The following is a 21,446-nucleotide window of genomic DNA, read 5'->3' on the forward strand; positions in this document are numbered from 1 at the left end:
ACTCAATCAGGAAGAATCTAAAAACCTCAATAGGCCAATAACTATGGAAGAAATTGAAGCAGTCATCAGAAAGCTTCCAGCAAACAAAAGCCCAGGGCCAGACGGCTTCACGGGAGTTCTACCAAACATTCAAGGAAGAACTAAAACCTACCCTCCTCAGACTACTACAAAAAATTCAAGAGGAAGGAACGCTTCCAAGCTCATTCTATGAAGCCAGCATCACCCTAATACCAAAACCAGGTAAAGACATCACAATGAAAGAGAATTACAGGCCAATATCCCTCATGAACATAGATGCCAAAATCCTCAACAAAATCTTAGCAAATCGGATCCAGCAGTACATCAGAAGGATCATACACCATGACCAAGTAGGATTCATCCCAGAGATGCAAGGATGGTACAACATCCATAAATCAATAAATGTGATACATCACATAAACAAATTGAAAGAAAAAAACCACATGGTCATATCAATTGATGCAGAAAAAGCATTCGACAAAATCCAACACCCATTTTTGATAAAAACTCTCAGAAAGGTGGGAATAGAAGGATCATACCTCAACATAATAAAAGCCATATATGACAGGCCCACAGCCAACATCATACTCAATGGACAAAAACTAACACCATTTCCCCTAAGAACAGGAACAAGACAGGGATGCCCACTCTCACCACTCCTGTTCAACATAGTACTGGAAGTATTAGCCATTGCAATTAGGCAAGAAGAAGAAATAAAAGGCATCCAAATTGGAAAAGAGGAAGTAAAACTGTCCTTATTTGCAGATGACATGATATTATACATACAAAACCCTAGAGACTCCATCAAAAAGCTACTAGACTTAATACATGAATTTGGCAATGTAGCAGGATACAAAATTAACCCCAAGAAATCCGAGGCATTTCTATACACCAATAGTGAACTTTCAGAAAGGGAGATCAGAAAAACAATCCCATTTACCATCGCACCAAAAAATTAAGATACCTAGGAATAAACTTAACTAAAGAGGTTAAAGACCTCTACTCAGAAAACTACAGGACGTTGAAAAAAGAGATAGAGGAAGACATAAACAGATGGAAGAACATACCATGTTCTTGGATTGGTAGAATCAACATCATTAAAATGTCCATACTACCCAAAGCAATCTATACATTCAACGCACTTCCCATTAAAATACCAATGGCCTTCTTCAAAGATCTAGAACGAACTCTCCAAAAATTCATCTGGAATAAAAAAAGACCCCGAATAGCTGCAACGATCCTGAGAAAGAACAAAGTAGGTGGGATCTCAATGCCAGATATCAAGCTGTATTACAAAGCCACTGTTCTCAAAACTGCCTGGTACTGGCACAAGAACAGACATATAGATCAGTGGAATAGAATAGAGAGTCCAGAAATTAGCCCGAACCAATATGCTCAATTAATTTTTGACAAAGGAGGCATGAACATACAATGGAGCCAAGATAGTCTCTTCAATAAATGGTGTTGGGAAAACTGGACAGACATATGCAAGAAAATGAAACTAGACCACCAACTTACACCATACACAAGAATAAACTCAAAATGGATAAAGGACTTAAATGTACGACAGGAAACCATAAAAATTCTAGAAGAATACAAAGGCAACAAAATCTCAGACATATGCCAAAACAATTTCTTCACTGATACAGCTCCTAGGGCAGTTGAAACTAAAGAGAAAATGAACAAATGGGACTACATCAAAATAAAAAGCTTCTGCACAGCAAAAGAAACCATCAACAAAACAACAAGAAAACCCACCTCGTGGGAAAACATATTTGCCAACGTCATATCTGATAAGGGCTTAATCTCCAAAATTTATAGGGAACTCATACAACTTAACAAAAAGAAGATAAACAATCCAATCAAAAAATGGGCAAAGGATCTAAATAGACACCTTTCAAAAGAGGACATTCAGAAAGCCAAGAGACATATGAAAACATGCTCAAAGTCACTAATCATCCGAGAGATGCAAATCAAAACAACAATGAGGTACCATCTCACACCTGTCAGAATGGCCATCATCAACAAATCAACAAACGACAAGTGCTGGAGAGGATGTGGAGAAAAAGGAACACTTGTGCACTGCTGGTGGGAATGCAGTCTGGTGCAGCCACTATGGAAGGCAGTATGGAGGTTCCTCAAAAAATTGGAAATGGAACTCCCATTTGACCCTGTGATCCCACTTCTAGGAATATATCCCAAGAAACCAGAAACACCAATCAGAAAGGATATATGCACCCAGATGTTCATAGCAGCACAATTCACCATAGCTAAGATCTGGAAACAGCCTAAGTGCCCATCAGTAGATGATTGGATTAGAAAACTGTGGTACATCTACACGATGGAATACTATGCTGCTGTTAAAAAGAAGGAACTCTTACCATTTGCAACAGCATGGATGGAACTGGAGAGTATTATGCTAAGTGAAACAAGCCAGTCAATGAAGGAAAAATACCACATGATCTCATTCTTTCATGGATAATTAAGACCATTACAAACTTTTGAACAATAATAAATACAGTGGCAGAGCTGCCTCAAACCGATTGTTGGTCTTCAGTGGTAAGGCCAGGGAGGGTTGGGGGACAGGAGGGAGGGGAGTAAGAGATCAACTGAAGGACTTGTATGCATCCATATAACCATAACTAATGGACATAAGACACTGGGGGGTAAGGGAGGGCAGGGGCTTGTCAAGGGTGGGGGGGAAAAAAGGACACATATGTAATACCCTTTGTAATGCTTTAAGCAATAAAAAAAAAAAATAAATAAAAAAAAATAAAGCATCAGCTTGCAGGCTGGGTCTTTTGTGTTCTCATCCAAGCACAGGAGATCCACCGAGCCCCAGCTGTATTTTCTTTTCTTTTTTTTTTTTTTAAAATATATTTTATTGATTTTTTACAGAGAGGAAGGGAGAGAGATAGAGAGCCAGAAACATCGATGAGAGAGAAACATCGATCAGCTGCCTCCTGCACATCTCCCACCGGGGATGTGCCCGCAACCCAGGTACATGCCCTTGACCGGAATCGAACCCAGGACCCTTCAGTCCACAGGCCGACGCTCCATCCACTGAGCCAAACCGGCTTTGGCCCAGCTGTATTTTCTTGTCTGTCTTTTCTTCAATCCTTCACCACCCCTCCTCAGGTTCACCTTGGCCATGCTGGTGCGGCACAGTCCCTAAAAACATTCTTCTTTCCAATGACTCAAGGTTTTCAGATAAACTCCCAACTAAAGTTTGGTAAAAAATAATGAGACATTTCCTTTCTTTTTCTCTTTTGCTTTAATGAAAAGGAAGATCAATTATAGAGAAACTAGAGGCCCGGTGCATGAAATTAGTGCACTGGGGTGGGGGGGTTTCCCTCAGCCCAGCCTGCACCCTCTCCAATCTGGGACCCCTCGGGGGATGTCCAATTGTCGGTTTAGGCCTGATCCCACTGGCAGTCGGACATCCTTTTCACAATCCGGGACTGCTGGCTCCCAACTGCTTGCCTGCCTACCAGCCCGATCACCCCCAACTGCCCTCCCCTGCTCGCCATCTTGTGGCTGTGGGTGTCGCCATCTTTGAGGGTGGGGCAGTCAATTAGCATATTCCCTCCTTACTGACTGTGGGTGCCACCATTTTTGCGATGGTGTGAGGGTCAATTAGCATATTCCCTCTTTATTAGATAGGATAGTCCTAAGGGCATATTCTTTTAGTCAAGGAGTTCTCTTTATTGCAGAGATTCACCTCATCTTTAGGCCTTTTGAAAAGAGCACTACAAATGTAATGGCTTCATCAAATGGTATCTTGACATGTAGAACTTAATGAAACAATTTCTTTAAAAAATTAGATTTTGTACCTAAAAAAACCCCTAAATAACCTATTTCTATATTGTTATGGTTTGAATTGTGTCCCTCAAAAAGATATGTTGACACCTGAAAACTATATGATCATGTCAACCAATGTCACTCAAATAAATTTAATTTAAAAAAATACATGTTGAAATCTTAACTCCTACTACTTTAGAATGTGAACATATTTGGAAATAGGGTTATTACAGATATAATTAGTTAAGATAAACTCATTTTGGAGTAGGATAAGCCCCTAATCCAATATGACTGGTGTCCTCATAAGAAGACAGCTATGTGAAGATACACACACACACACACACAAACACACACACACACACAGAATACTATGTGACAAGGAAGTTAGCTGTAAGCCAAAAAACACCAAAGATTTCTAGCAAACCACCAGAAGCCAGGGAGAGGTAAGAAAGGATTCCTGTGGGTTTCAGGGAGAGTATGGCCCTCCTGACACCTTGCTTTCAGACTTCTGACCTCTAGAACTGTGAGACAACAATTTCTGTTGTTCTAAGTCACTCAGTTTATGGTACATTGTTATGGCAGTGCTAGGAAAGCAATATATAATTATATTTCTATATAATTATATTGCATATACTATTTTTTACAGTGACATAAAAGAAAGTATACCATAAATAAGATCCCTACCTATATTAATATCAAGAAGCTCTTTACCACATCTACTGTGAGAATGAAGACCATCCTAAGTAATCAGATGTGGATATCCTGTGCTTGGATGAGCTCCCATTTATGAGAGTTCCACCCTCATGACCTAATCACTTCACAAAGGCCCCACCTCCAAGTACCCCCATATTGAGGATTAGATTTTAATCTATTTGAGCGAGATGCAAACCTTCAGTCTATAGCAATGGGGAAACAGAAAGGACCTACCTACAGTTCGGACTGTTTATAGTCATTCATAGAACATGGTCAAAGGTGAGATACTGGGCTTCTGTTATGGGTGAGATCTATGTATTCTCACTTCCCATAACATCATTATTGGAATGGGTCTCTTATTTAAAACCAGAATTTCTTGGGTAAAAAATATATTTGCAGAGTTTGAATGAGGACAGCTGTTGCTTGTTTGGTATTTCAAAACCTTAAAGATGAGTTAAGTCTTGAAGGAAATGATATTAAATTTGTATCAAATTTAGCTACTTTGATTCAGCTGCTTTGATTCACCCACAACAGTTAAAAGCAAAAATATCAGAAAAACTTTGGTTGGTGTGTATCTCTGGAAAAGGAACAGTGCAGATGGCTGATGAATAAGATCTATGAATTGTCCAGTAGGGAAACAAGATGGCGGATGATTCCTAAGACCAATTTGTGTTATTTTAAAGATGCAATCAAAGCCGTAGCCAGTTTGGCTCAGTGGATAGAGTGTCAGCCTGTGAACTGAAGGGCCTGGGTTCGATTCTGATCAAGGGCGTGCACCTTGGTTGCAGGCTCCAGCCTGAGCCCTGGTTGGAATGTGTGCAGGAGGTAGTCAGTTGATATGTCTCTCTCACATCGATGTTTCTCTCTCTCTGTCTCTCCCACTCTCTTCCACTCTCTCTGGAAATGAATGGAAAAATATCCTTGAGTGAGGATTGACAACAATAAAAATAAGATGCAATAAAAGTCTGCTATTGGTTTGGGACTTCTTAAAAAACCAAACCAAGTCAAACCAAACCAAACAAAAGACAAGAGAGAAAGAGAGAGAGCAAGAGAGAGAGAGAGAAAGAGAGAGAGAGAGAGAGATCACTTGGCAATATTATAACCCATGCTCCTTAAGAAAAAAAAATATCTGGCAATTCTGTTATAAATGTAGAAGACTATAATTATGATAGAACCCAAAGTATCCCAAGAACATGATAGAAGCAGGTGGTGTCCTTCACAACTGCCATTTTCTTACATTGGGCCCAGCTTCTTAAACCCAAAGGTTCTTCAACTCTTAAGTGAGAACCCTCTTGGCGGGATCTCTGCATTTCCTCCCTCCCTTCCCTTTCCCTCTACTTCCCCATGTTCCATTTTTTAAAATTCTATAAAATCACCAAACAGTGTTTATGAAAACACCAGGGCCCTTAATTTTTAATTATTATTTAATCCTCACCCAAGGATATGTTTTTATTGGTTTTGTTTGCTTGTTTGATTGTTTTAGAGAGAGGCCTGAGCCCTGGTCGGAATGTGTGCAGGAGGTAGCCAATTGATGTGTCTCTCTCACATCGATGTTTCTCTCTTTCTGTCTCTCCCACTCTCTTCCACTCTCTCTGGAAATGAATGGAAAAATAGAGAGAAACATCAATCGGTTGATAAGGTTCCCTACAGGATTCAAACCTGCAACTTTTTGGCGTACAGTACGACGTTGCCCTGGCTAGGGCAACACACTGGGGCCTTTTAAATGCACCAGTGAGAGCACTGACTTATTTTCAATGTGATAATTCTATTATTTTTTGCCAAACCAGGAAATAATCCCAACATACAAGAATCCAGACTGCTAGTCTCTTAAAGAATATCCCCAACTTATAGCCATGCCTGGGCAGCACCTTGAGAATTACCTTGGTAATTGCCTAGCACAGTAGTTCTTAACCCTGGCTACACAGTACAATGACCTGGCAATATTTTGAAGCCTTCTCACTCTAGTCTAGACCAATTAAATCAGAAACTCTAGGGATAGGGCCTAGGCACCAGTATTTTGTAAAAGAGCCTCAGGTAATTTTTAAAAAATGTTTTTATTGACTTCAGAGAGTGAAAGGGAGAGGGAGAGAGAGATAAAAACATTAATGATGAGAGAATCATCAATTGGTTGCCTTCTGCACACCCCCTACTGGGGATCAAGCCCACAAGCTGGGCTTGTGCCCAGACCAGGAATCAAACCATGACCTCTGGTTCATAGGTCGATGCTCAACCACTGAGCCACACTTAGGTGATTTTAACATGTGGCCAAGGTTGAGAACCAGTGGTTTAATGTCATGTGGCATTACTGTTGGAACAGAACACTCTGATAACAAAAAGCAGAGGTGAGCATCCATCTCCGCCTTTCACAGCCCTCTGCTTGTTGTCTGATTGGAGTTATATAAAGCCTAAGTGGAACTAAGACGAAGCCTAGTAATTGTCATGGCAATGACCTAGATTTTCCTATCAAATCCAATCTTATCAGGATTGGCGATGCAGGAGTGACTCCAGTGAAGTTAAAATCTTTCTGCTCCTGTTTAGAATATGCAGCATTAAATTCAACAATTTTCCCATAAAATTTCAAACACTAAAACTTTTTAAAATAGCATATCTCACCTGAATTTAAAAAATCGTCATTAATTGTAAAGTGTGCTTGATCACAGAGAATTATCTAGGCAATCAGCATCACATATAGCCTTTAATGCCTCCTGTCTCCTGAATGAGTTCTGCATATTGATCAAAAATTTGCAAATTTCTCTGCTTATGCCTCATCACTCTCTTCTTTGAATGAGTCTGAAACAAGTGGGATTTTAAAAATCACAGAGCTGGGAGGGACCATTTTATCTAGTCCTCTGATTTTATAGTTGTATGCCTAATCCACTAAGAGAGCCAGGCTACTGTGATCTTTTGTAAATTCTTAAAAGGTCTAGCAGGAATACTGCAAGATCCTTCTACCTGATTCCCTCCTTCCTGCCCCCTTTTTTCTTTATATTGCTGTTAGAGTAATTGTTCTAAACACATATCCAATCAAGTCGCTCTCTTCCTTGCTTCACATTCTTCAGTGGCTCTGAGTTTGCCTCGGGTCTAAATTCAAACTCCTTGGCCTCACCTATGATCATCTGTGAGTTGGTCTGACCTTGTCTCCCTCTGCAGATTATCTATAAGAGCTCCCATTTCTCATTTTAAACTATGGTATTGCTAGGATTCTAAATGGTCTAAATGCAGTTCTCCAGCTGTGTTCTATCTGCCTCCTTACATTTGCACATGCTGTTATTTCTTTCTATAGTGCTCCCTCCCCCTATGTAAGAAGACCCTTCCTTATTATTCCATTTGGATAGTTCATATTAGGTTGTAATGAGCAGGGGAGCCATCAGAAATTGCAGCACCAGGTGTGAAAAGTGAGAGAGGACCTACTGAGGTGAGGGTGGATGATTGGATGGATGGTATTTACATCCTGAAAGAAAAGTCTTTGTGTAAAGAGCTTCAAAGTTCATATAAGACTAAGGTCAAATGGGTTGATAATGGAACTCTCTAGGGTGGTAGTGGTAGTGGTGGTATTTCAGTGTCCATAATGGGAAAGAGAATGGTTTCTTTATCTATCTATCTATCTATCTATCTATCTATCTATCTATCTATCATCTATCATCTATCTTTGTTTGGTTGGATCTCAGGGGCAAAAGTTTAAATTAACCACATTCCTCAGTTTATGGCATAATACTACCATTGGTTTATACAAAGATGTTATTTAATTTAGTTATTTTTCTTCATTAAAAATTTTATTCACATCTTTACCCCCACTTTCTTCCTCCCATATAGGGAACTATTCCAATGTATTTAATGTAGATTCTTTTATTTGTATGTATTCTTTGGGAGTACATATATTCAAAATTTACTTTTAGTGATACTGTGTTCAGGTCCTCATTCTATATCTTTCTTTTTTCAGTGTGTTTTTAATATACTTGTTATATTAAAGGTCTGTGGTCTTCTAACTGCTACTGTCACTATACTTCATCCATCCACCTTCTCCTCCCCTATTCCAGATAATGAGCACCCAGATAGCCTCCAATTCTGTTTTTATAAACTACATGGAAATATCCACCTGTATGTCCCCTTATAGACGTGTGAGAGACTACCTTTGTGATAGATACTCAGGGATGGGCTCTAGATATGTGCTACCTAATTGGACCAAATGACATCAAGATTCACCAGACTGTGCTACAGAATGTGCATCTGTCTACGTGCTCACCAATAAGCATGATATCCCCACCTCTCCACCAACACTTGGCATGACCCAGCTTTCCAATGTCTGCCAAAATTATAGGAGCAAAGTGATGCCTCAGTTTGTTTTAACTCTTTTAAATAGACTTTATTCATATTTACTAATTTACTTAATTCTCACCTGAGGATATTTTTTTAAAGGGAGAGAGAAAAACATTGATGTGTATGAGAGAGAAACATTGATCAGTTAGCTCCTGATTGGGGATTGAACCTCCAACCTAGATATGTGCCTCAACTGGGAATTGAACACACACAGTTTATGAAGTGTAGTAGGCTGAATAATGGCCTCAGCCTCACATGTGGCTTAATGAGAAGACATTAAGACTTTCCTACATAAGTCAGGGACTAAACATGAATCAGTAACACAATTTCTGCTCCTATATAACATTATTTTGAACCTGTTATTCATTGTAATTAGATAGGAGAAAGCAATTGGAGGACATAATAATTGGAAATGAAGAGTTAAAACTCTGTTTTCAGATGACACAATATTACATCTGGAAAATTCAAAAGAATTAATTAAAATGACCTCAAACAATAAAATATTTTAATAACGTAGCAGCTTATAAAATTAGCATTAAAAATTAGTAGCCTTCATAATAGAAACAAAAACAATTATAAAATGTAATGAAGGAGAGGATCCCTTTCATGATATTAAAAAAAGAGTGCCAAGGTAAAACTTGATTAGAAGTATCCAAAGCCTGTATGAGGAAAACACATCTGAAAGTTACAAAAGTCAATTTCAACAAATGAAAAAATATGCCTTGCTCTTGGATAGGAAAACTCAACATATTGAATATCTGTTTTTCCTATTTTAGTTTATAAATTTATTAAAGCCCAATAAGAATCTCATTAGATTCCCCCACCCCTGGAGCTAGACAAGTTTATTATAAAATTTATCTGAAAGAACAAATAAACAAGAATAGCTAAAATACCCCAACAAAAAAGAGCAAATGGGTGAGAGAATGCAGTTACCAAACATTATAACAAACTGTTAACCCTTTATAATTAGGGCAATTTGATATTTGACACATGGTTAGACATACAGACTAATGGAACAAACTAGAAAAATGAGTAGATAAAATTGCATGTGGAAATTTAGTATATAATAAAGACCGCATCTCAAATCAAAAGGGAAAATACATTTTTTTAAAAAAGTATTTTTAATAATAAAGAAAAGACTGTGGTCACAAAAATATTGGCAAAGTTAGGAAAATATAGCATAATGTTTATTAATAGAACTCAACTGACCAAATTATTAAAACATTGTTCCTTGCTTTATAACTGGATAGGTGTCATAGATAATGGTTCCATTGTATTCACTTTAAACTAGAGCATACATTTTTAATAAATGAAATTGAGATGCTGTGTATCCAGTTTGGGGCTGGTAAATATGTTTAACACACACATATGTATATTATAAATTTTACTGATATAAAGAATGTTTAGCAAGCAATTTACAAATAGTAATGAAATTTACAATTGTAAACCCCATATATTTAATTGATTTTCACAGAATGCTTTCCTTGATTTTTTGCCAAACTCTTATCCATAAGCAATCTCTGGTCACAGTTGGTGAGTGTACTTTCATATGAATGTAGGTAGATATTTTTATTTACATTAATGAATAAGGAAGTGAAATGAGAGACACAATGTTCAATTGTGACTTATTTGTCAATGATGTGAGTTCTTTGCTGAATCAGGTTATAGTTTTTAAATTTTGGAAGATTATTTCTTAAATATTTTTGTGCCATTCACAATGTAGCAACTACAGACACAATGCACTTTTAAGATTAATCTACATTGCTAACATTTTCTCCTTCATTTTCTTAAATCTAGACCATGAGTTGGCAAACTTTCTGTAAGGGCCAGATAGAAAATATTTTCGGTTTTTTGGGCCATGTGGTACCTATTGGAACTATTAAATTCTTCCATTATAGCACAAAAGAAGCCATAGACAATATGCAAACAAATAGGTGTGGCCATGTTCCAATACATTTTTAATTATAAAAATTAGTGACAGGCTCAATTTGGCCTACTGGCCATAGTAATTCCTGTTCAACGCAGTCAACAAAACAATACATTAAGCCCTAATTTTAGCATTGCCAACTTCTGTGGTGTAAATACTTCCATCATAGTTAATTTTGTGCTATTAGTATATTGTTTAATATCAAATTGAGATGTACAACAGCATACCATTCTATAGTTTTCCATCATATGGATGCTGTAGAAGTAAATAATCTCAAGACCCTTGATGATAGTAAAATACACTGAGTGGCCAGATTATTTTGACCACCTGACGTTTGTAGGCAAATTAGCTATAATTTTGCGCTGAAGTTGCTAGAGGGCCAGACCATTATAAATAGGGAAGCAGGTTGTTTACCACAGCAGTAGAAGTGATTTTTTTCTGAAGATATGGGTAAACAACACGATTTAACAGCCTTTGAACGTGGGATATATATATAACCTGAGTGGCCAGATTATTATGACCACCTGACCTTTGTAGGCAAATTTAGCCGTACATGCATCATATGGGATATGGAAGCCGAAGGCCTGTTCAAACACCTTTGCTGTCTGCAGTTACCAAGATAAAATGTCTCCAATTCGCACAGGAACACAAGGATTGGACAGTCGAACATTGGAAAAAAGTCATGTGGTCCGATGAATCACGTTTCCAGTTGCATCATGCAGATGTCAGAGTAAGAATTTGGCGGAAACAGCATGAAAGCATGCACCCCACATGCATGAGTACAACCCTTCAAGCTGGTGGGGGCAGTGTTTTGGTTTGGGGCATGTTTTCCTGGCATGGTTTGGGCCCTTTAATTCATGTGGAACAACGTCTGAATAGCACAACATACCTAAGTATCGTTGCTGATCAAGTTCATCCTATAATGTTGATGGTGTATCCCAATGGAGATGGCTTCTTCCAACAAGAAAATGCGCCATGCCACGGTGCTTGTATTGTGCAGGAGTGGTTTCAAAAACATGAGGGAGACTTCGCTTAGGCGGCCCCCACAATCACCAGATCTCAATCCAATTGAGCATTTGTGGGATGAAGTGAAAAGAGCCATCAGGCAGCTGTTTCCACAACCATCAAATCTCACAGAACTGGACAGTGCTATTCATCAGGCATGGTGTCAGATTCCTCGCATCACCTTTCAACATCTCATGGAGTCAATGCCAAGAAGAATCGCCACAGTTTTGAAGGCAAAAGGTGGCCCAACGAAGTACTGATGGGGTGGTCATAATAATCTGGCCACTCACGTTCAAATATTATCCCATGTTCAAAGGCTGTTAAATCGAGTTGTTTACCCATATCTTCAGAGAAAAATCACTTCCACTGTCGTGGTAAACAACCTGCTTCCCTATTTATAATGGTCTGGCCCTCTAGCAACTTCAGCGTGAAATTATAGCTAATTTACTTACAAACGTCAGGTGGTCATAATAATCTGGCCACTCAGTGTATATTAAAATAATTAGAAGGTGATGAGGTTTGTTTTTAACATGATTTATTTCATTGTAAGTTTATGTAATCTATTTGGTTATAATGGCTTTGCTTAGCAGTCAGCTCACAACATTCCTGAAAATTTAACAATCAGCTCTCTTGAACTGGCATGAGCCAGCATCAGCACACCACTGTGTATAGCCATAAGGGAACAGAGTAAAATTGGATCTATTATTTATAGTATAGGGCAGAATAAATTCCAAATGGGTCAGAGACATAAATGTAAAAATAAAATGAAACCATATATGTACTAGGAAAAAGGTGGATGAATTCCTATATAACCTGGGCATGAGGAAAACTTTCTGAACTATGGCTTAAATCCAGAAACATGAAGGAAAATGAGATTGTATTAATTTCATAAAACAAACTGAGAATTATTGTTTCTTTTTTGCATTTTCTGGAACAACATATATAACATTGGAATTGTGTACTTGAAAATTTGATAGAGTACATTTTATTTAATTAATTAATTAATTAAAACATTTATTGTTGAAAGTATTATATATGTCCCCTTTTTCCTCCCATTGACCCCTCCAGCCCACCCCCACCCTCCTTCCCACCCCCACCCCAGGCTCTTACCACCCCACTATCTTCGTCCATGCGTTATGCCTACTAGTATATGCATACAAGATCTTTGGTTGATGACCTCCCACCCCCCACCCTCTCCCACCTTCCTTCCGAGATTCCACATGATAGAGTCCATTTTAAAAGCATCCAGGTCTAGAGATCTTTGGGATGGAGTTTTGTTTGCTGTTCTTTTGTTTGTTTGCCTTTAATAAGAAGGCCAAAAGCCTTCTTTCCTTTCTTCCCTACCACAGGCTTCTTGCCTGGAAGCCCCTTCTTATCTGGTCTGGCTTTTAGCACTGCTGCTGCTTTATCCACCTGGAACTTATGGTTCTTGGCCTGGCAAAGAATGGTGTTCCGGTGCATGGTCTTTGCATATGGGTTTAGCTTCAACGTGATTCTCGGGTGTTTTAGTGAATTCCTCTTCAGGACTATGAGATGAATCTTCTTGCACCGCAATGTATGGAGGACTCTGGATTCCTGGGCTTTTCAAGATCCTGCTAAGGTCTGTATTGAGCATCTTTTGCAAGGGAAGGTTGTAGTTACCCTTGAGAGAGGCACTTTATGCCAAGTGTCATAGGTCATCTAACTTGTGGAAAGCACTTTCAGTCCAAATGCAGACATGGCCCACATGTCCACCAGGAGCAAGTTTCAAAATGTTCAGTTGACTTACATTAAGCAGAGTAATTCCAGGGATGTTTTTGAAGGCTTTGATGGTACCATTGTCTTCATTATAGATGATGCAAGGTCCCCTGCTCTAGATATGACGACAGTTTCTCTTTTTTGCCTCTGCCAGCTCTCATCCGATGAGAGGCATAGACCTTTTTTATATCATTCCAGGCCTTAAGTTTTTAAGAAGCAAAACCGCCTCCTGGTTTTCTTATAGCCTTCAACTTTATCTTCAACCACCAAAGGAAATTTAGGAACTTCCTCAATATGATGACCTTTAGACATGAGCAGTGCTGGTAAGTCCATGGCAGCCAGCACAGAAGGACAGAGTAGACAGTATATTGCTTCTGTGTTGTGTTCCCTCTGGTGCCAATGGTACCAGGTTTTGGTTGATACAAACATGTGGCCCCCATAGCATGTATTTTCTTTCTTTAAAAAAATATATTCTATTGATTTTTCACAAAGAGGAAGGGAGAGGGATAGAGAGCTAGAAACATCGATGAGAGAGAAACATAGATCAGCTGCCCCCTGCACACCCCCTACTGGGGATGCGCCCACAACCAAGGTACATGCCCCTGACCGGAATCGAACCTGGGACCCTTGAGTCTGCAGGCCGATGCTCCATCCACTGAGCCAAACCAGTCAGGGCCATAGCATGTATTTTCAATAGGACCCTGGCCAGAACGATGAGTTCCACCACCTCGAACTCTGGGAACTTGAGCCACAACTCTGCCAGCACTCCAAGACTCAGCACTGATTTCCTGACCTGTCAATTCACTGACAGTATAGAGCTGTCTATTGTTTTTTCGCAAGTTAGAGTAAACAAAATTCACAATATCTGGTCAAATGGGAGCCTGGAACACAGCAGGGAAAGTGACATTTTTGCCAGATGATTCCCCCTTTTCGGAGTACACTGATATCAGTGGACGAGCACACACCCTGGTGTGGAGAGGAAAGAGCCTCGCTCCTCTCACCCCAGTGGCTCCCACAGGAAAAGACTGGAGATTTAACTATCAATTGCATTTCTTGTGAGTCTATTTTAAATTCCCTTTTTCTTTTTTTACCAGTTTGGCATTTTATGTTTTCCAGGAATTTATCCACTTTATTTACATTTGTTTTTTAAATCTGTAATTATGCCCTTATCTTTATTTTTTTATTCCTATTTATTTACTTTTGTTGGCTTTTTTTCTTATGAGACTTATCAGGTTTGTCTTGGTAATATTTCAGAAGCAGAGCTTTTAGTCTTACTAATCTCCTTTACTAAAAAAATTATTATATTGTTTCTTCTTTTATTATATCATTTTTCTTCATTGGGTTTGCCTTGATGTTCTATTTTATAACTTATTCAGTTGGATGCTGAGCATATTTCTTTTAAACTTTTATTGTTTCCTGATAAGTATATTTAAAGGTATAAATGCTTTTCTAAATACTGCTTTAGTTATGTCCCATACATTTTGTGTTTTCACATTCATTTAATTCTAGATTTTTTCTTTATTTTGATTATAATTTCATTTTTAAACTATGAGTTATTTAGTAACATAGTATTTTTAAAATAAGGGACATTTAAAAAAATTTCTGTTACTCATGTCTACTATTATTTCATTATGTTTGGAAGATGTAATCTACAAGATATTGTTCCTGAAAACTTTATTGAGACCTCTGTTAGGCTTAAAAATTTGCATAAGTATGTACATACTCCTAAAATATGTATTTGCTATTTGTTGCATGAACTTTTATAACACACATATCAAAAGATATATATTATATATAGCATGCCATTAGAACATTCCTATCAAAGATCTAAACAATATAAGTAATAGTATAAGCCTACTAATTATACATTTTAGATAGCTGGGTGTTAAAAACTGCAAGTATTTCTCTCTGTATGCTGTCAGTTATTGTCACCTATTATTCACTGCATGCATATGTTTGTGATGATTATGTCTTAGCACTTTATTGTTTTGTTTATCTTTTACCTTAAATTCTTTTTTATCAGCTATTTTTATTGGAATTCCAGATTTCTTTCATGGGTGTTTTTTGTTTGTTTGTTTTTGTTTTTTGGTCTTTTACTCTTGCATTTTCAACCTTTTGAATCTTTTGGTTTTAAGAATGTTTCTCAAAAACAACATATTTCTGTATTTTATTTTTATTTCTTAATACTATCAGAGAGTATTTGTTATTTGTGAGTTAACTTCATTTGCGCTTCTTGTAATTACTATTATATTAGGAATGATTTCTCCTACCATATCTCATTTTTTAAAATATATATTTTTATTGATTTCAGAGAGGAAGGGAGAGGGAGAGAGAGAGAAACATCAATGATGAGAGAGAATAATTGATTGGCTGCCTCCTACACGCCCCACACTGGGGATCGAGCCCACAACCGGGGCATGTGACCTGGAATTGAACTGTGACCTTCTGGTTCATAGGTTGACACTCAACCACTGAGCCACTTTGGCTGAGCCATGTCTCATATTTTTAATTCACTACACTTTATTTTCTGCTAGCTCAAAAATTATTCTATTTCTGTTCACATGTGGCTGCCCTTAAGATACTTACTCATGTTTACTTATTCCTAATAATTCTTAAATTTATCAATATCTGTATATTTCTCCTAACTAGACAAATAATTTAGTGAACTCATATGTATGTGTGTCTATATATATGTTATTGTGTACACACACACACACACACCCTAATGGTTTTGCTTCTCTGATTGAACTCTGAATATTGTGCCCAGATAGAGAAAAATAGAAACAATTAATAGGAGATAAGGAAAATTCCAAACCTAGAAACATCAGAACAAAATTTAAAAAAAAAGATATGGAAAGAATTTTAAAAATTTTCAGAGATAACAAAGAGACCATCAAATACAACAAGATCACAGGATCTGGCTTACGGCCCATCATAACTGAAAATGTACAGGAGAAGGAATTTGGAGAGCCGTAGTTCAGCCAAATTGACACCAGCACAACTCACTGCTCACTTGCCAGCACTTTTCCTCCCAGCCTCCATAACTCCCAGCTTTCTTTTGTATTTTCTATCTTTTTACACTTTCCTGTTGACTTCAGGAGTTTCTCATCTCATCTCATCTTAAATTCACTGATTTATGCGTCAACTTATTCATCTTGCTATATTTCTTATCTGTTGTTTTATTCATTTCAGTTATTACAAATTTCATACTTAGTACTCAAGTGGGTCCTTTTTTTTCTTCTTCTTGCTTCATATTGCTGATATCAGCCTTCACTTCTTAATATATTCATCTTCATCATTTTAATTTTTTGTTCCATCTCCTCCCATAATTCTAGTTAGATGGTTTATACTGTTGAGTTTGTTGCTTTCTTATATAGTAGTTAAACTTACATGGATTTCTAGTTATTTTGTCCCTCAAACTCCTCTTTCCATGTGTATCAGTTACTACACATGGTTACCAGTATAGTATGTTGGAAAATGACTATAGCCCAACCTCCAGTTGATGTAGGTGAATTAAAGCCAGGAAAGAGAGCCTCAAAGGCCAAGAACTGATGGTGATTATTCCAATTGGCCAATTCCACAAATAACTTTCCTAGTGTATACAGCCAAAACAATGTTTTGGTCAACAGAGAACCACGTGTACAATGGCGATCCCATTAGATAACATTGGAGCTAAAAAATTCCTATCACCAAGTGATGTCATAGCACAGCACATTACTCACATGTTCCCGGCAATCTTGGTGTAAACAAAGCTACTGCACTGCCAGTCATATAAAAGTATGGCTTATACAATTATGTACAGTACATAACACTTAACAATAAATGACTATGTTACTGGTTTATTTACTATACTTTTAATTGTTATTTTAGAGTGTAGTCTTTCTACTTATAAACAAAAGGTTCCTGTAAAACAGTATGCTGTGTTATGTTGGCAAAAGCCTTCTATATCTCTTGCGCTTCTTGATTGTGTCATTTTCTCTTGTGCCTGATTTAGTCTTGTGTTTTTTTTTGTACAGTAACATGCTGTACAGTTTTTAGCCTAGGAGCAATAGGCTATACCATATGGTAGGTTATACCACCTAGGTTTGTATAAGTGCACTCAGCGAATCACCTAACAATGCATTTCTCAGAATGTATCCCCATTGTTAAGCAGGGTGTATTTACCCTATGACTGTATTTACCATTTTAAACTCTCCAGAAGAGTCTCTCCATGGATTTGTTCCCTTTACCCTGGAGGTTAGGAGTGGGCGAGTTCAGTGGTGAACATCAAAGGGTAGCTGGCTTGTACACATCCACCCTTTTCGTCTCTCCTTGTTGTACCCTCCTGCCCCTTGCCTGTCTCCACAGTGATTGGCAGGCTGTTGATTGTTGGGGAGAGGTGAGAGCAGGACATTATGTTGTTCTTTTACTTCTCTTCTCACAGTCACCTATGGCTGCTGATCCCCCAGGCTGAAGGCTTCTCTCCTTTCCCTCCTACTCCCCACCCCTCACTCATCTCCCATATAATAATTCCTGAGTCTTCAGACTCCCCAGGGACTTCTCATAGTGTTTTATTGCATTTTATTTTTTGTTATTAATTCCTCAAATCCAAGTTTCCCTCTAGTTCTCTAGGGTTAATTTTCAGGAAGGAGCCAGTGGCCAATGTAGTTTGTCATCCTGACAGGATGAGAGAATGGTTTACGGAATGAGAAGGTGTACCATAGAAAGGGGAGAATTTGAGACAAATGTATAAGTCTCAAGGAGAGAGGCTACAAAGGATACTTTTTTCCCTCATTTATTTTTTTTATTGTAATTAATGTGTGTGCATATATATATATATATATGTCAGGCATATAATGAAAACAGCAGTCTTCGCCTCTTCCTACTCCAAAATTCTGCTCAATGTAACAATTTTTGACATTAAAAAAACTTTCTTCTGGTATTTACTTCCACATTCTAATATGCTTATATTACTACTAGAGGCCTGATGCATGAAATTCATGCAAGGGGCTCAGCCCTCACAGCCCCTTGAAGCCTCGGCCAGCCCACACAGCCCCAGCTTTATCTGGAAGGTCGTTCAGCTGTTCGGTATAATTAGCATATAGCTCTTTATTATATACTAGAGGCCCGGTGCACAAAATTCGTGCATGGGGGGTGTCCCTCAGCCCAGGCTGCACCCTCTATAATCTGGGACCCTCAGACATCCCTCTCACAATCCAGGACTGCTGGCTCCTAACTGCTTGCCTGCCTGCCTACCTGATAGCCCCTAACCGCCTCTGCCTGCCTGCCTGCCTGATCGCCCCTAAACACCTCTGCCTGCTGGCCTGATCACCGCCTAACCACTCCCCTGCCAGCCTGATCACCCCCAACTGCCCTCCCCTGCCAGCCTGATCACCCCCTAACTGCTTGCTCCCTCTGTGCTGGCCTGATCTTGCCCCTAACTGCTTGCTCCCCCACCGGCCTGATTGCCCCTAACTGCTTGCTCCCCTGCTGGCCTGATCACCCCTAACCACCTCTGCCTCGGCCCTTGCCACCATGGCTTTGTCCGGAAGGAAGTCGGATGTCTGGAAGATGTCCAGTCAACCTGGTTAAATTAGCATATTACCCTTTTATTAGTATAGATGGTAGGATTTCTTGATTTTTTTCAATGTTAGATAGTTTCTTTGGCTTCCTAAAGTGGAAGATGAGAACTTACTGCTTGTAACCGCTGTACTCTTCCTTCCAACTCCAACCTGCCAATGTAGTTACATGACTGCTTTGCTATCAATACCAAGTGTTTGCACCATCATGTCCAGGCAAATGCTATTCACACCTGAGACATGGAGCCTGCTAAGTTTATATGTCCTTATTTATAACCTTTTTTATTGTCTCAGGGTTAATACTTGCCTTTCCTCCTGCAATTGTTCACTGCTCTAGGCGCCTATCATAATTCTCTGGATCCTTTCTTTTTTTCTTTTTTTTTTCTGCAGAGCCCCCACCTTCCTGGTACCTGTGACTTGAAGGACCTGCTTGGAAATTCCTGCCAGAGGGGGTAGGGGCAGCTGCCAGTCTGCTGGGGGCTGCCACCCCCTTTAGGGATAAACACCAGGAGCAAATGCTGGGAAAGAGGCTTTTTAAAAAGATGGCACACTTGTACTATTAGCTTAGCCTCAGCCCTGGTGTGGGGTTCCTCAGTGTGGAGTAGAATTCCAGGGGAGGTCCCAGGGGCTGGAGGCTCCTGGGCTTATTTCAGACGAAGGAGGGAAACAGTGGCCACCACTTTAGTTTCTTGTCCCCATCAGCCTGAGCCAGAGCTGGATCAGGGTGCCCCTTGGGAGAGCCTCTATGTTTCCCCAGCAGACACACACTGAAGCATGGGCTCCAGGTGGACTTAGGGAGCATGGTGAGGTCCTAGGGGCTCCTGGAGGACTCAGAACTTTGTGACTTCTAGATTGACAGTCTGCAGACGGCCACGTTGGGGCTTCAGAGAGAGCTGCCTCTTTTACAGGTCATCACTAGGCCCTGAGACTCAGCAAGTCTATCTTACAGCCTCACCTGGCACCTCCCAGCCTTGCCACCTGTCTTGCATTCCTCCTCCCCTCCCCATCACTGTCCAGGCACATGCTGGTCCCCTTGCTTGCTCACCCTGCAAGCTACTTCTCCTCCATTCTTTGGTATAAGCACTGCCTCTGCCTTCCCTCATGGGACCCCCAACACTGAGAAAGCATCTCCAGGGTCTCAGTCATCTGGATACTTTCTTTTTTATTTTTAAATCTTTATTGTTTCCCTCCCCCATTAACCTCTTCCAGCCCACTCCCATCCTCCCCAACCAAGCCCCTACTACCCAATTGCCGTGTCCATGGGTTATGCATATGTGCATACAAGTTCATTAGTTGATCTCTTCCCATCCACCCTCCCCGGCCCTCCTGCTGAGGTTCAACAGTCTGTTCATATTTCCATGGGTTGATTTTTGATCATCAGTTTACTTGGCTCATTAGATTCACATATGAGTGAGATCATGTGATACTTATCTTTCTCTGACTGGCTTATTTCACTCAGAATAATACTCTCCAGGTCCATTGGATATTTTCAATAAGAGTGAAAGCATCAGTAATGGATCTGATTCTCCCCTTCCCCCGTTCCCACCCCCTGTGCAAGCTCCATCTTCCTGCTCACACCTAGGGCTGCTTAGACCTTCCCTTCATCATCATCTTGGGAACTTCCTTTGTCTGTCTCCCTGTGTTTGATCCCCTATTATCTAATTTTGTATCTCCTTCTTTCTTGATATATTTCCTGGTTTGGCAAAGAAGCTAGTATGTTTTGGTTGTTTCCTAAGAAAGAGTCCATAAGAGGTAAAAGTTCAAATCTGCATGTAGGGGCCATTTATCATTCAGGCTGCCTCAAATTGTTAAACGTCTCCTTCCCATCATTTAAAGTTTCCCACATTATAAATTCTGCATTCTTTTTTAAAAAAATATATTTTATTGATTTTTTTACAGAGAGGGAGGGAGAGAGATAGAGAGTTAGAAACATCGATGAGAGAGAAATATCGATCAGCTGCCTCCTGCACACCCCCTACTGGGGATATGCCTGTAACCAAGGTATATGCCCTTGACCGGAATCGAACCTGGGACCTTTCAGTCTGCAGGCCGATGCTCTATCCACTGAGCCAAACCGGTTTTGGCATAAATTCTGCATTCTTAACAAAGAACATTTTCCAGTCATTTTTTCAGTTGCTAGATTGCAGACATGTGATTTTGATTCCACCAGTCAGCTGCATGTGCGCCAGTCAGACTCTGCGTGCAGAGCTGAATTCCTTGGGAAAAAGGTGGGCCTGTGGCTTCCACTTGGCAGGTGCAGATCTGGGTAAGAGAGCACAGCGGGGTGCTGGAGTCCAATGTGTGTCTGAAGCACCTGATGTAGCAATCTCCTGACGATGGCGGAGGCAGAGGCTGGAGCTGGCACCTGTGACAGCAGCCTCCCGGCTTAT

At 39.5% G+C, this 21,446-nt stretch overlaps 1 protein-coding gene and 1 pseudogene across 4 annotated transcripts in view; one reads left to right on the forward strand and one right to left on the reverse strand.

The window, feature by feature from the left end:
• MEGF10 (multiple EGF like domains 10) overlaps positions 1-21,446 on the forward strand; it is a 369,913-nt gene that overhangs the window by 103,490 nt on the left and 244,977 nt on the right. The window lies entirely within an intron of this gene.
• Positions 13,013-14,600, reverse strand: LOC139009454 (large ribosomal subunit protein uL4-like; annotated as a pseudogene).

The sequence above is a fragment of the Myotis yumanensis genome, unplaced genomic scaffold, assembly GCF_028538775.1.
Source record: "Myotis yumanensis isolate MYYU_CA2020_CCGP unplaced genomic scaffold, mMyoYum1.0.hap1 SCAF_4, whole genome shotgun sequence".
Lineage (NCBI taxonomy): Eukaryota > Metazoa > Chordata > Mammalia > Chiroptera > Vespertilionidae > Myotis > Myotis yumanensis.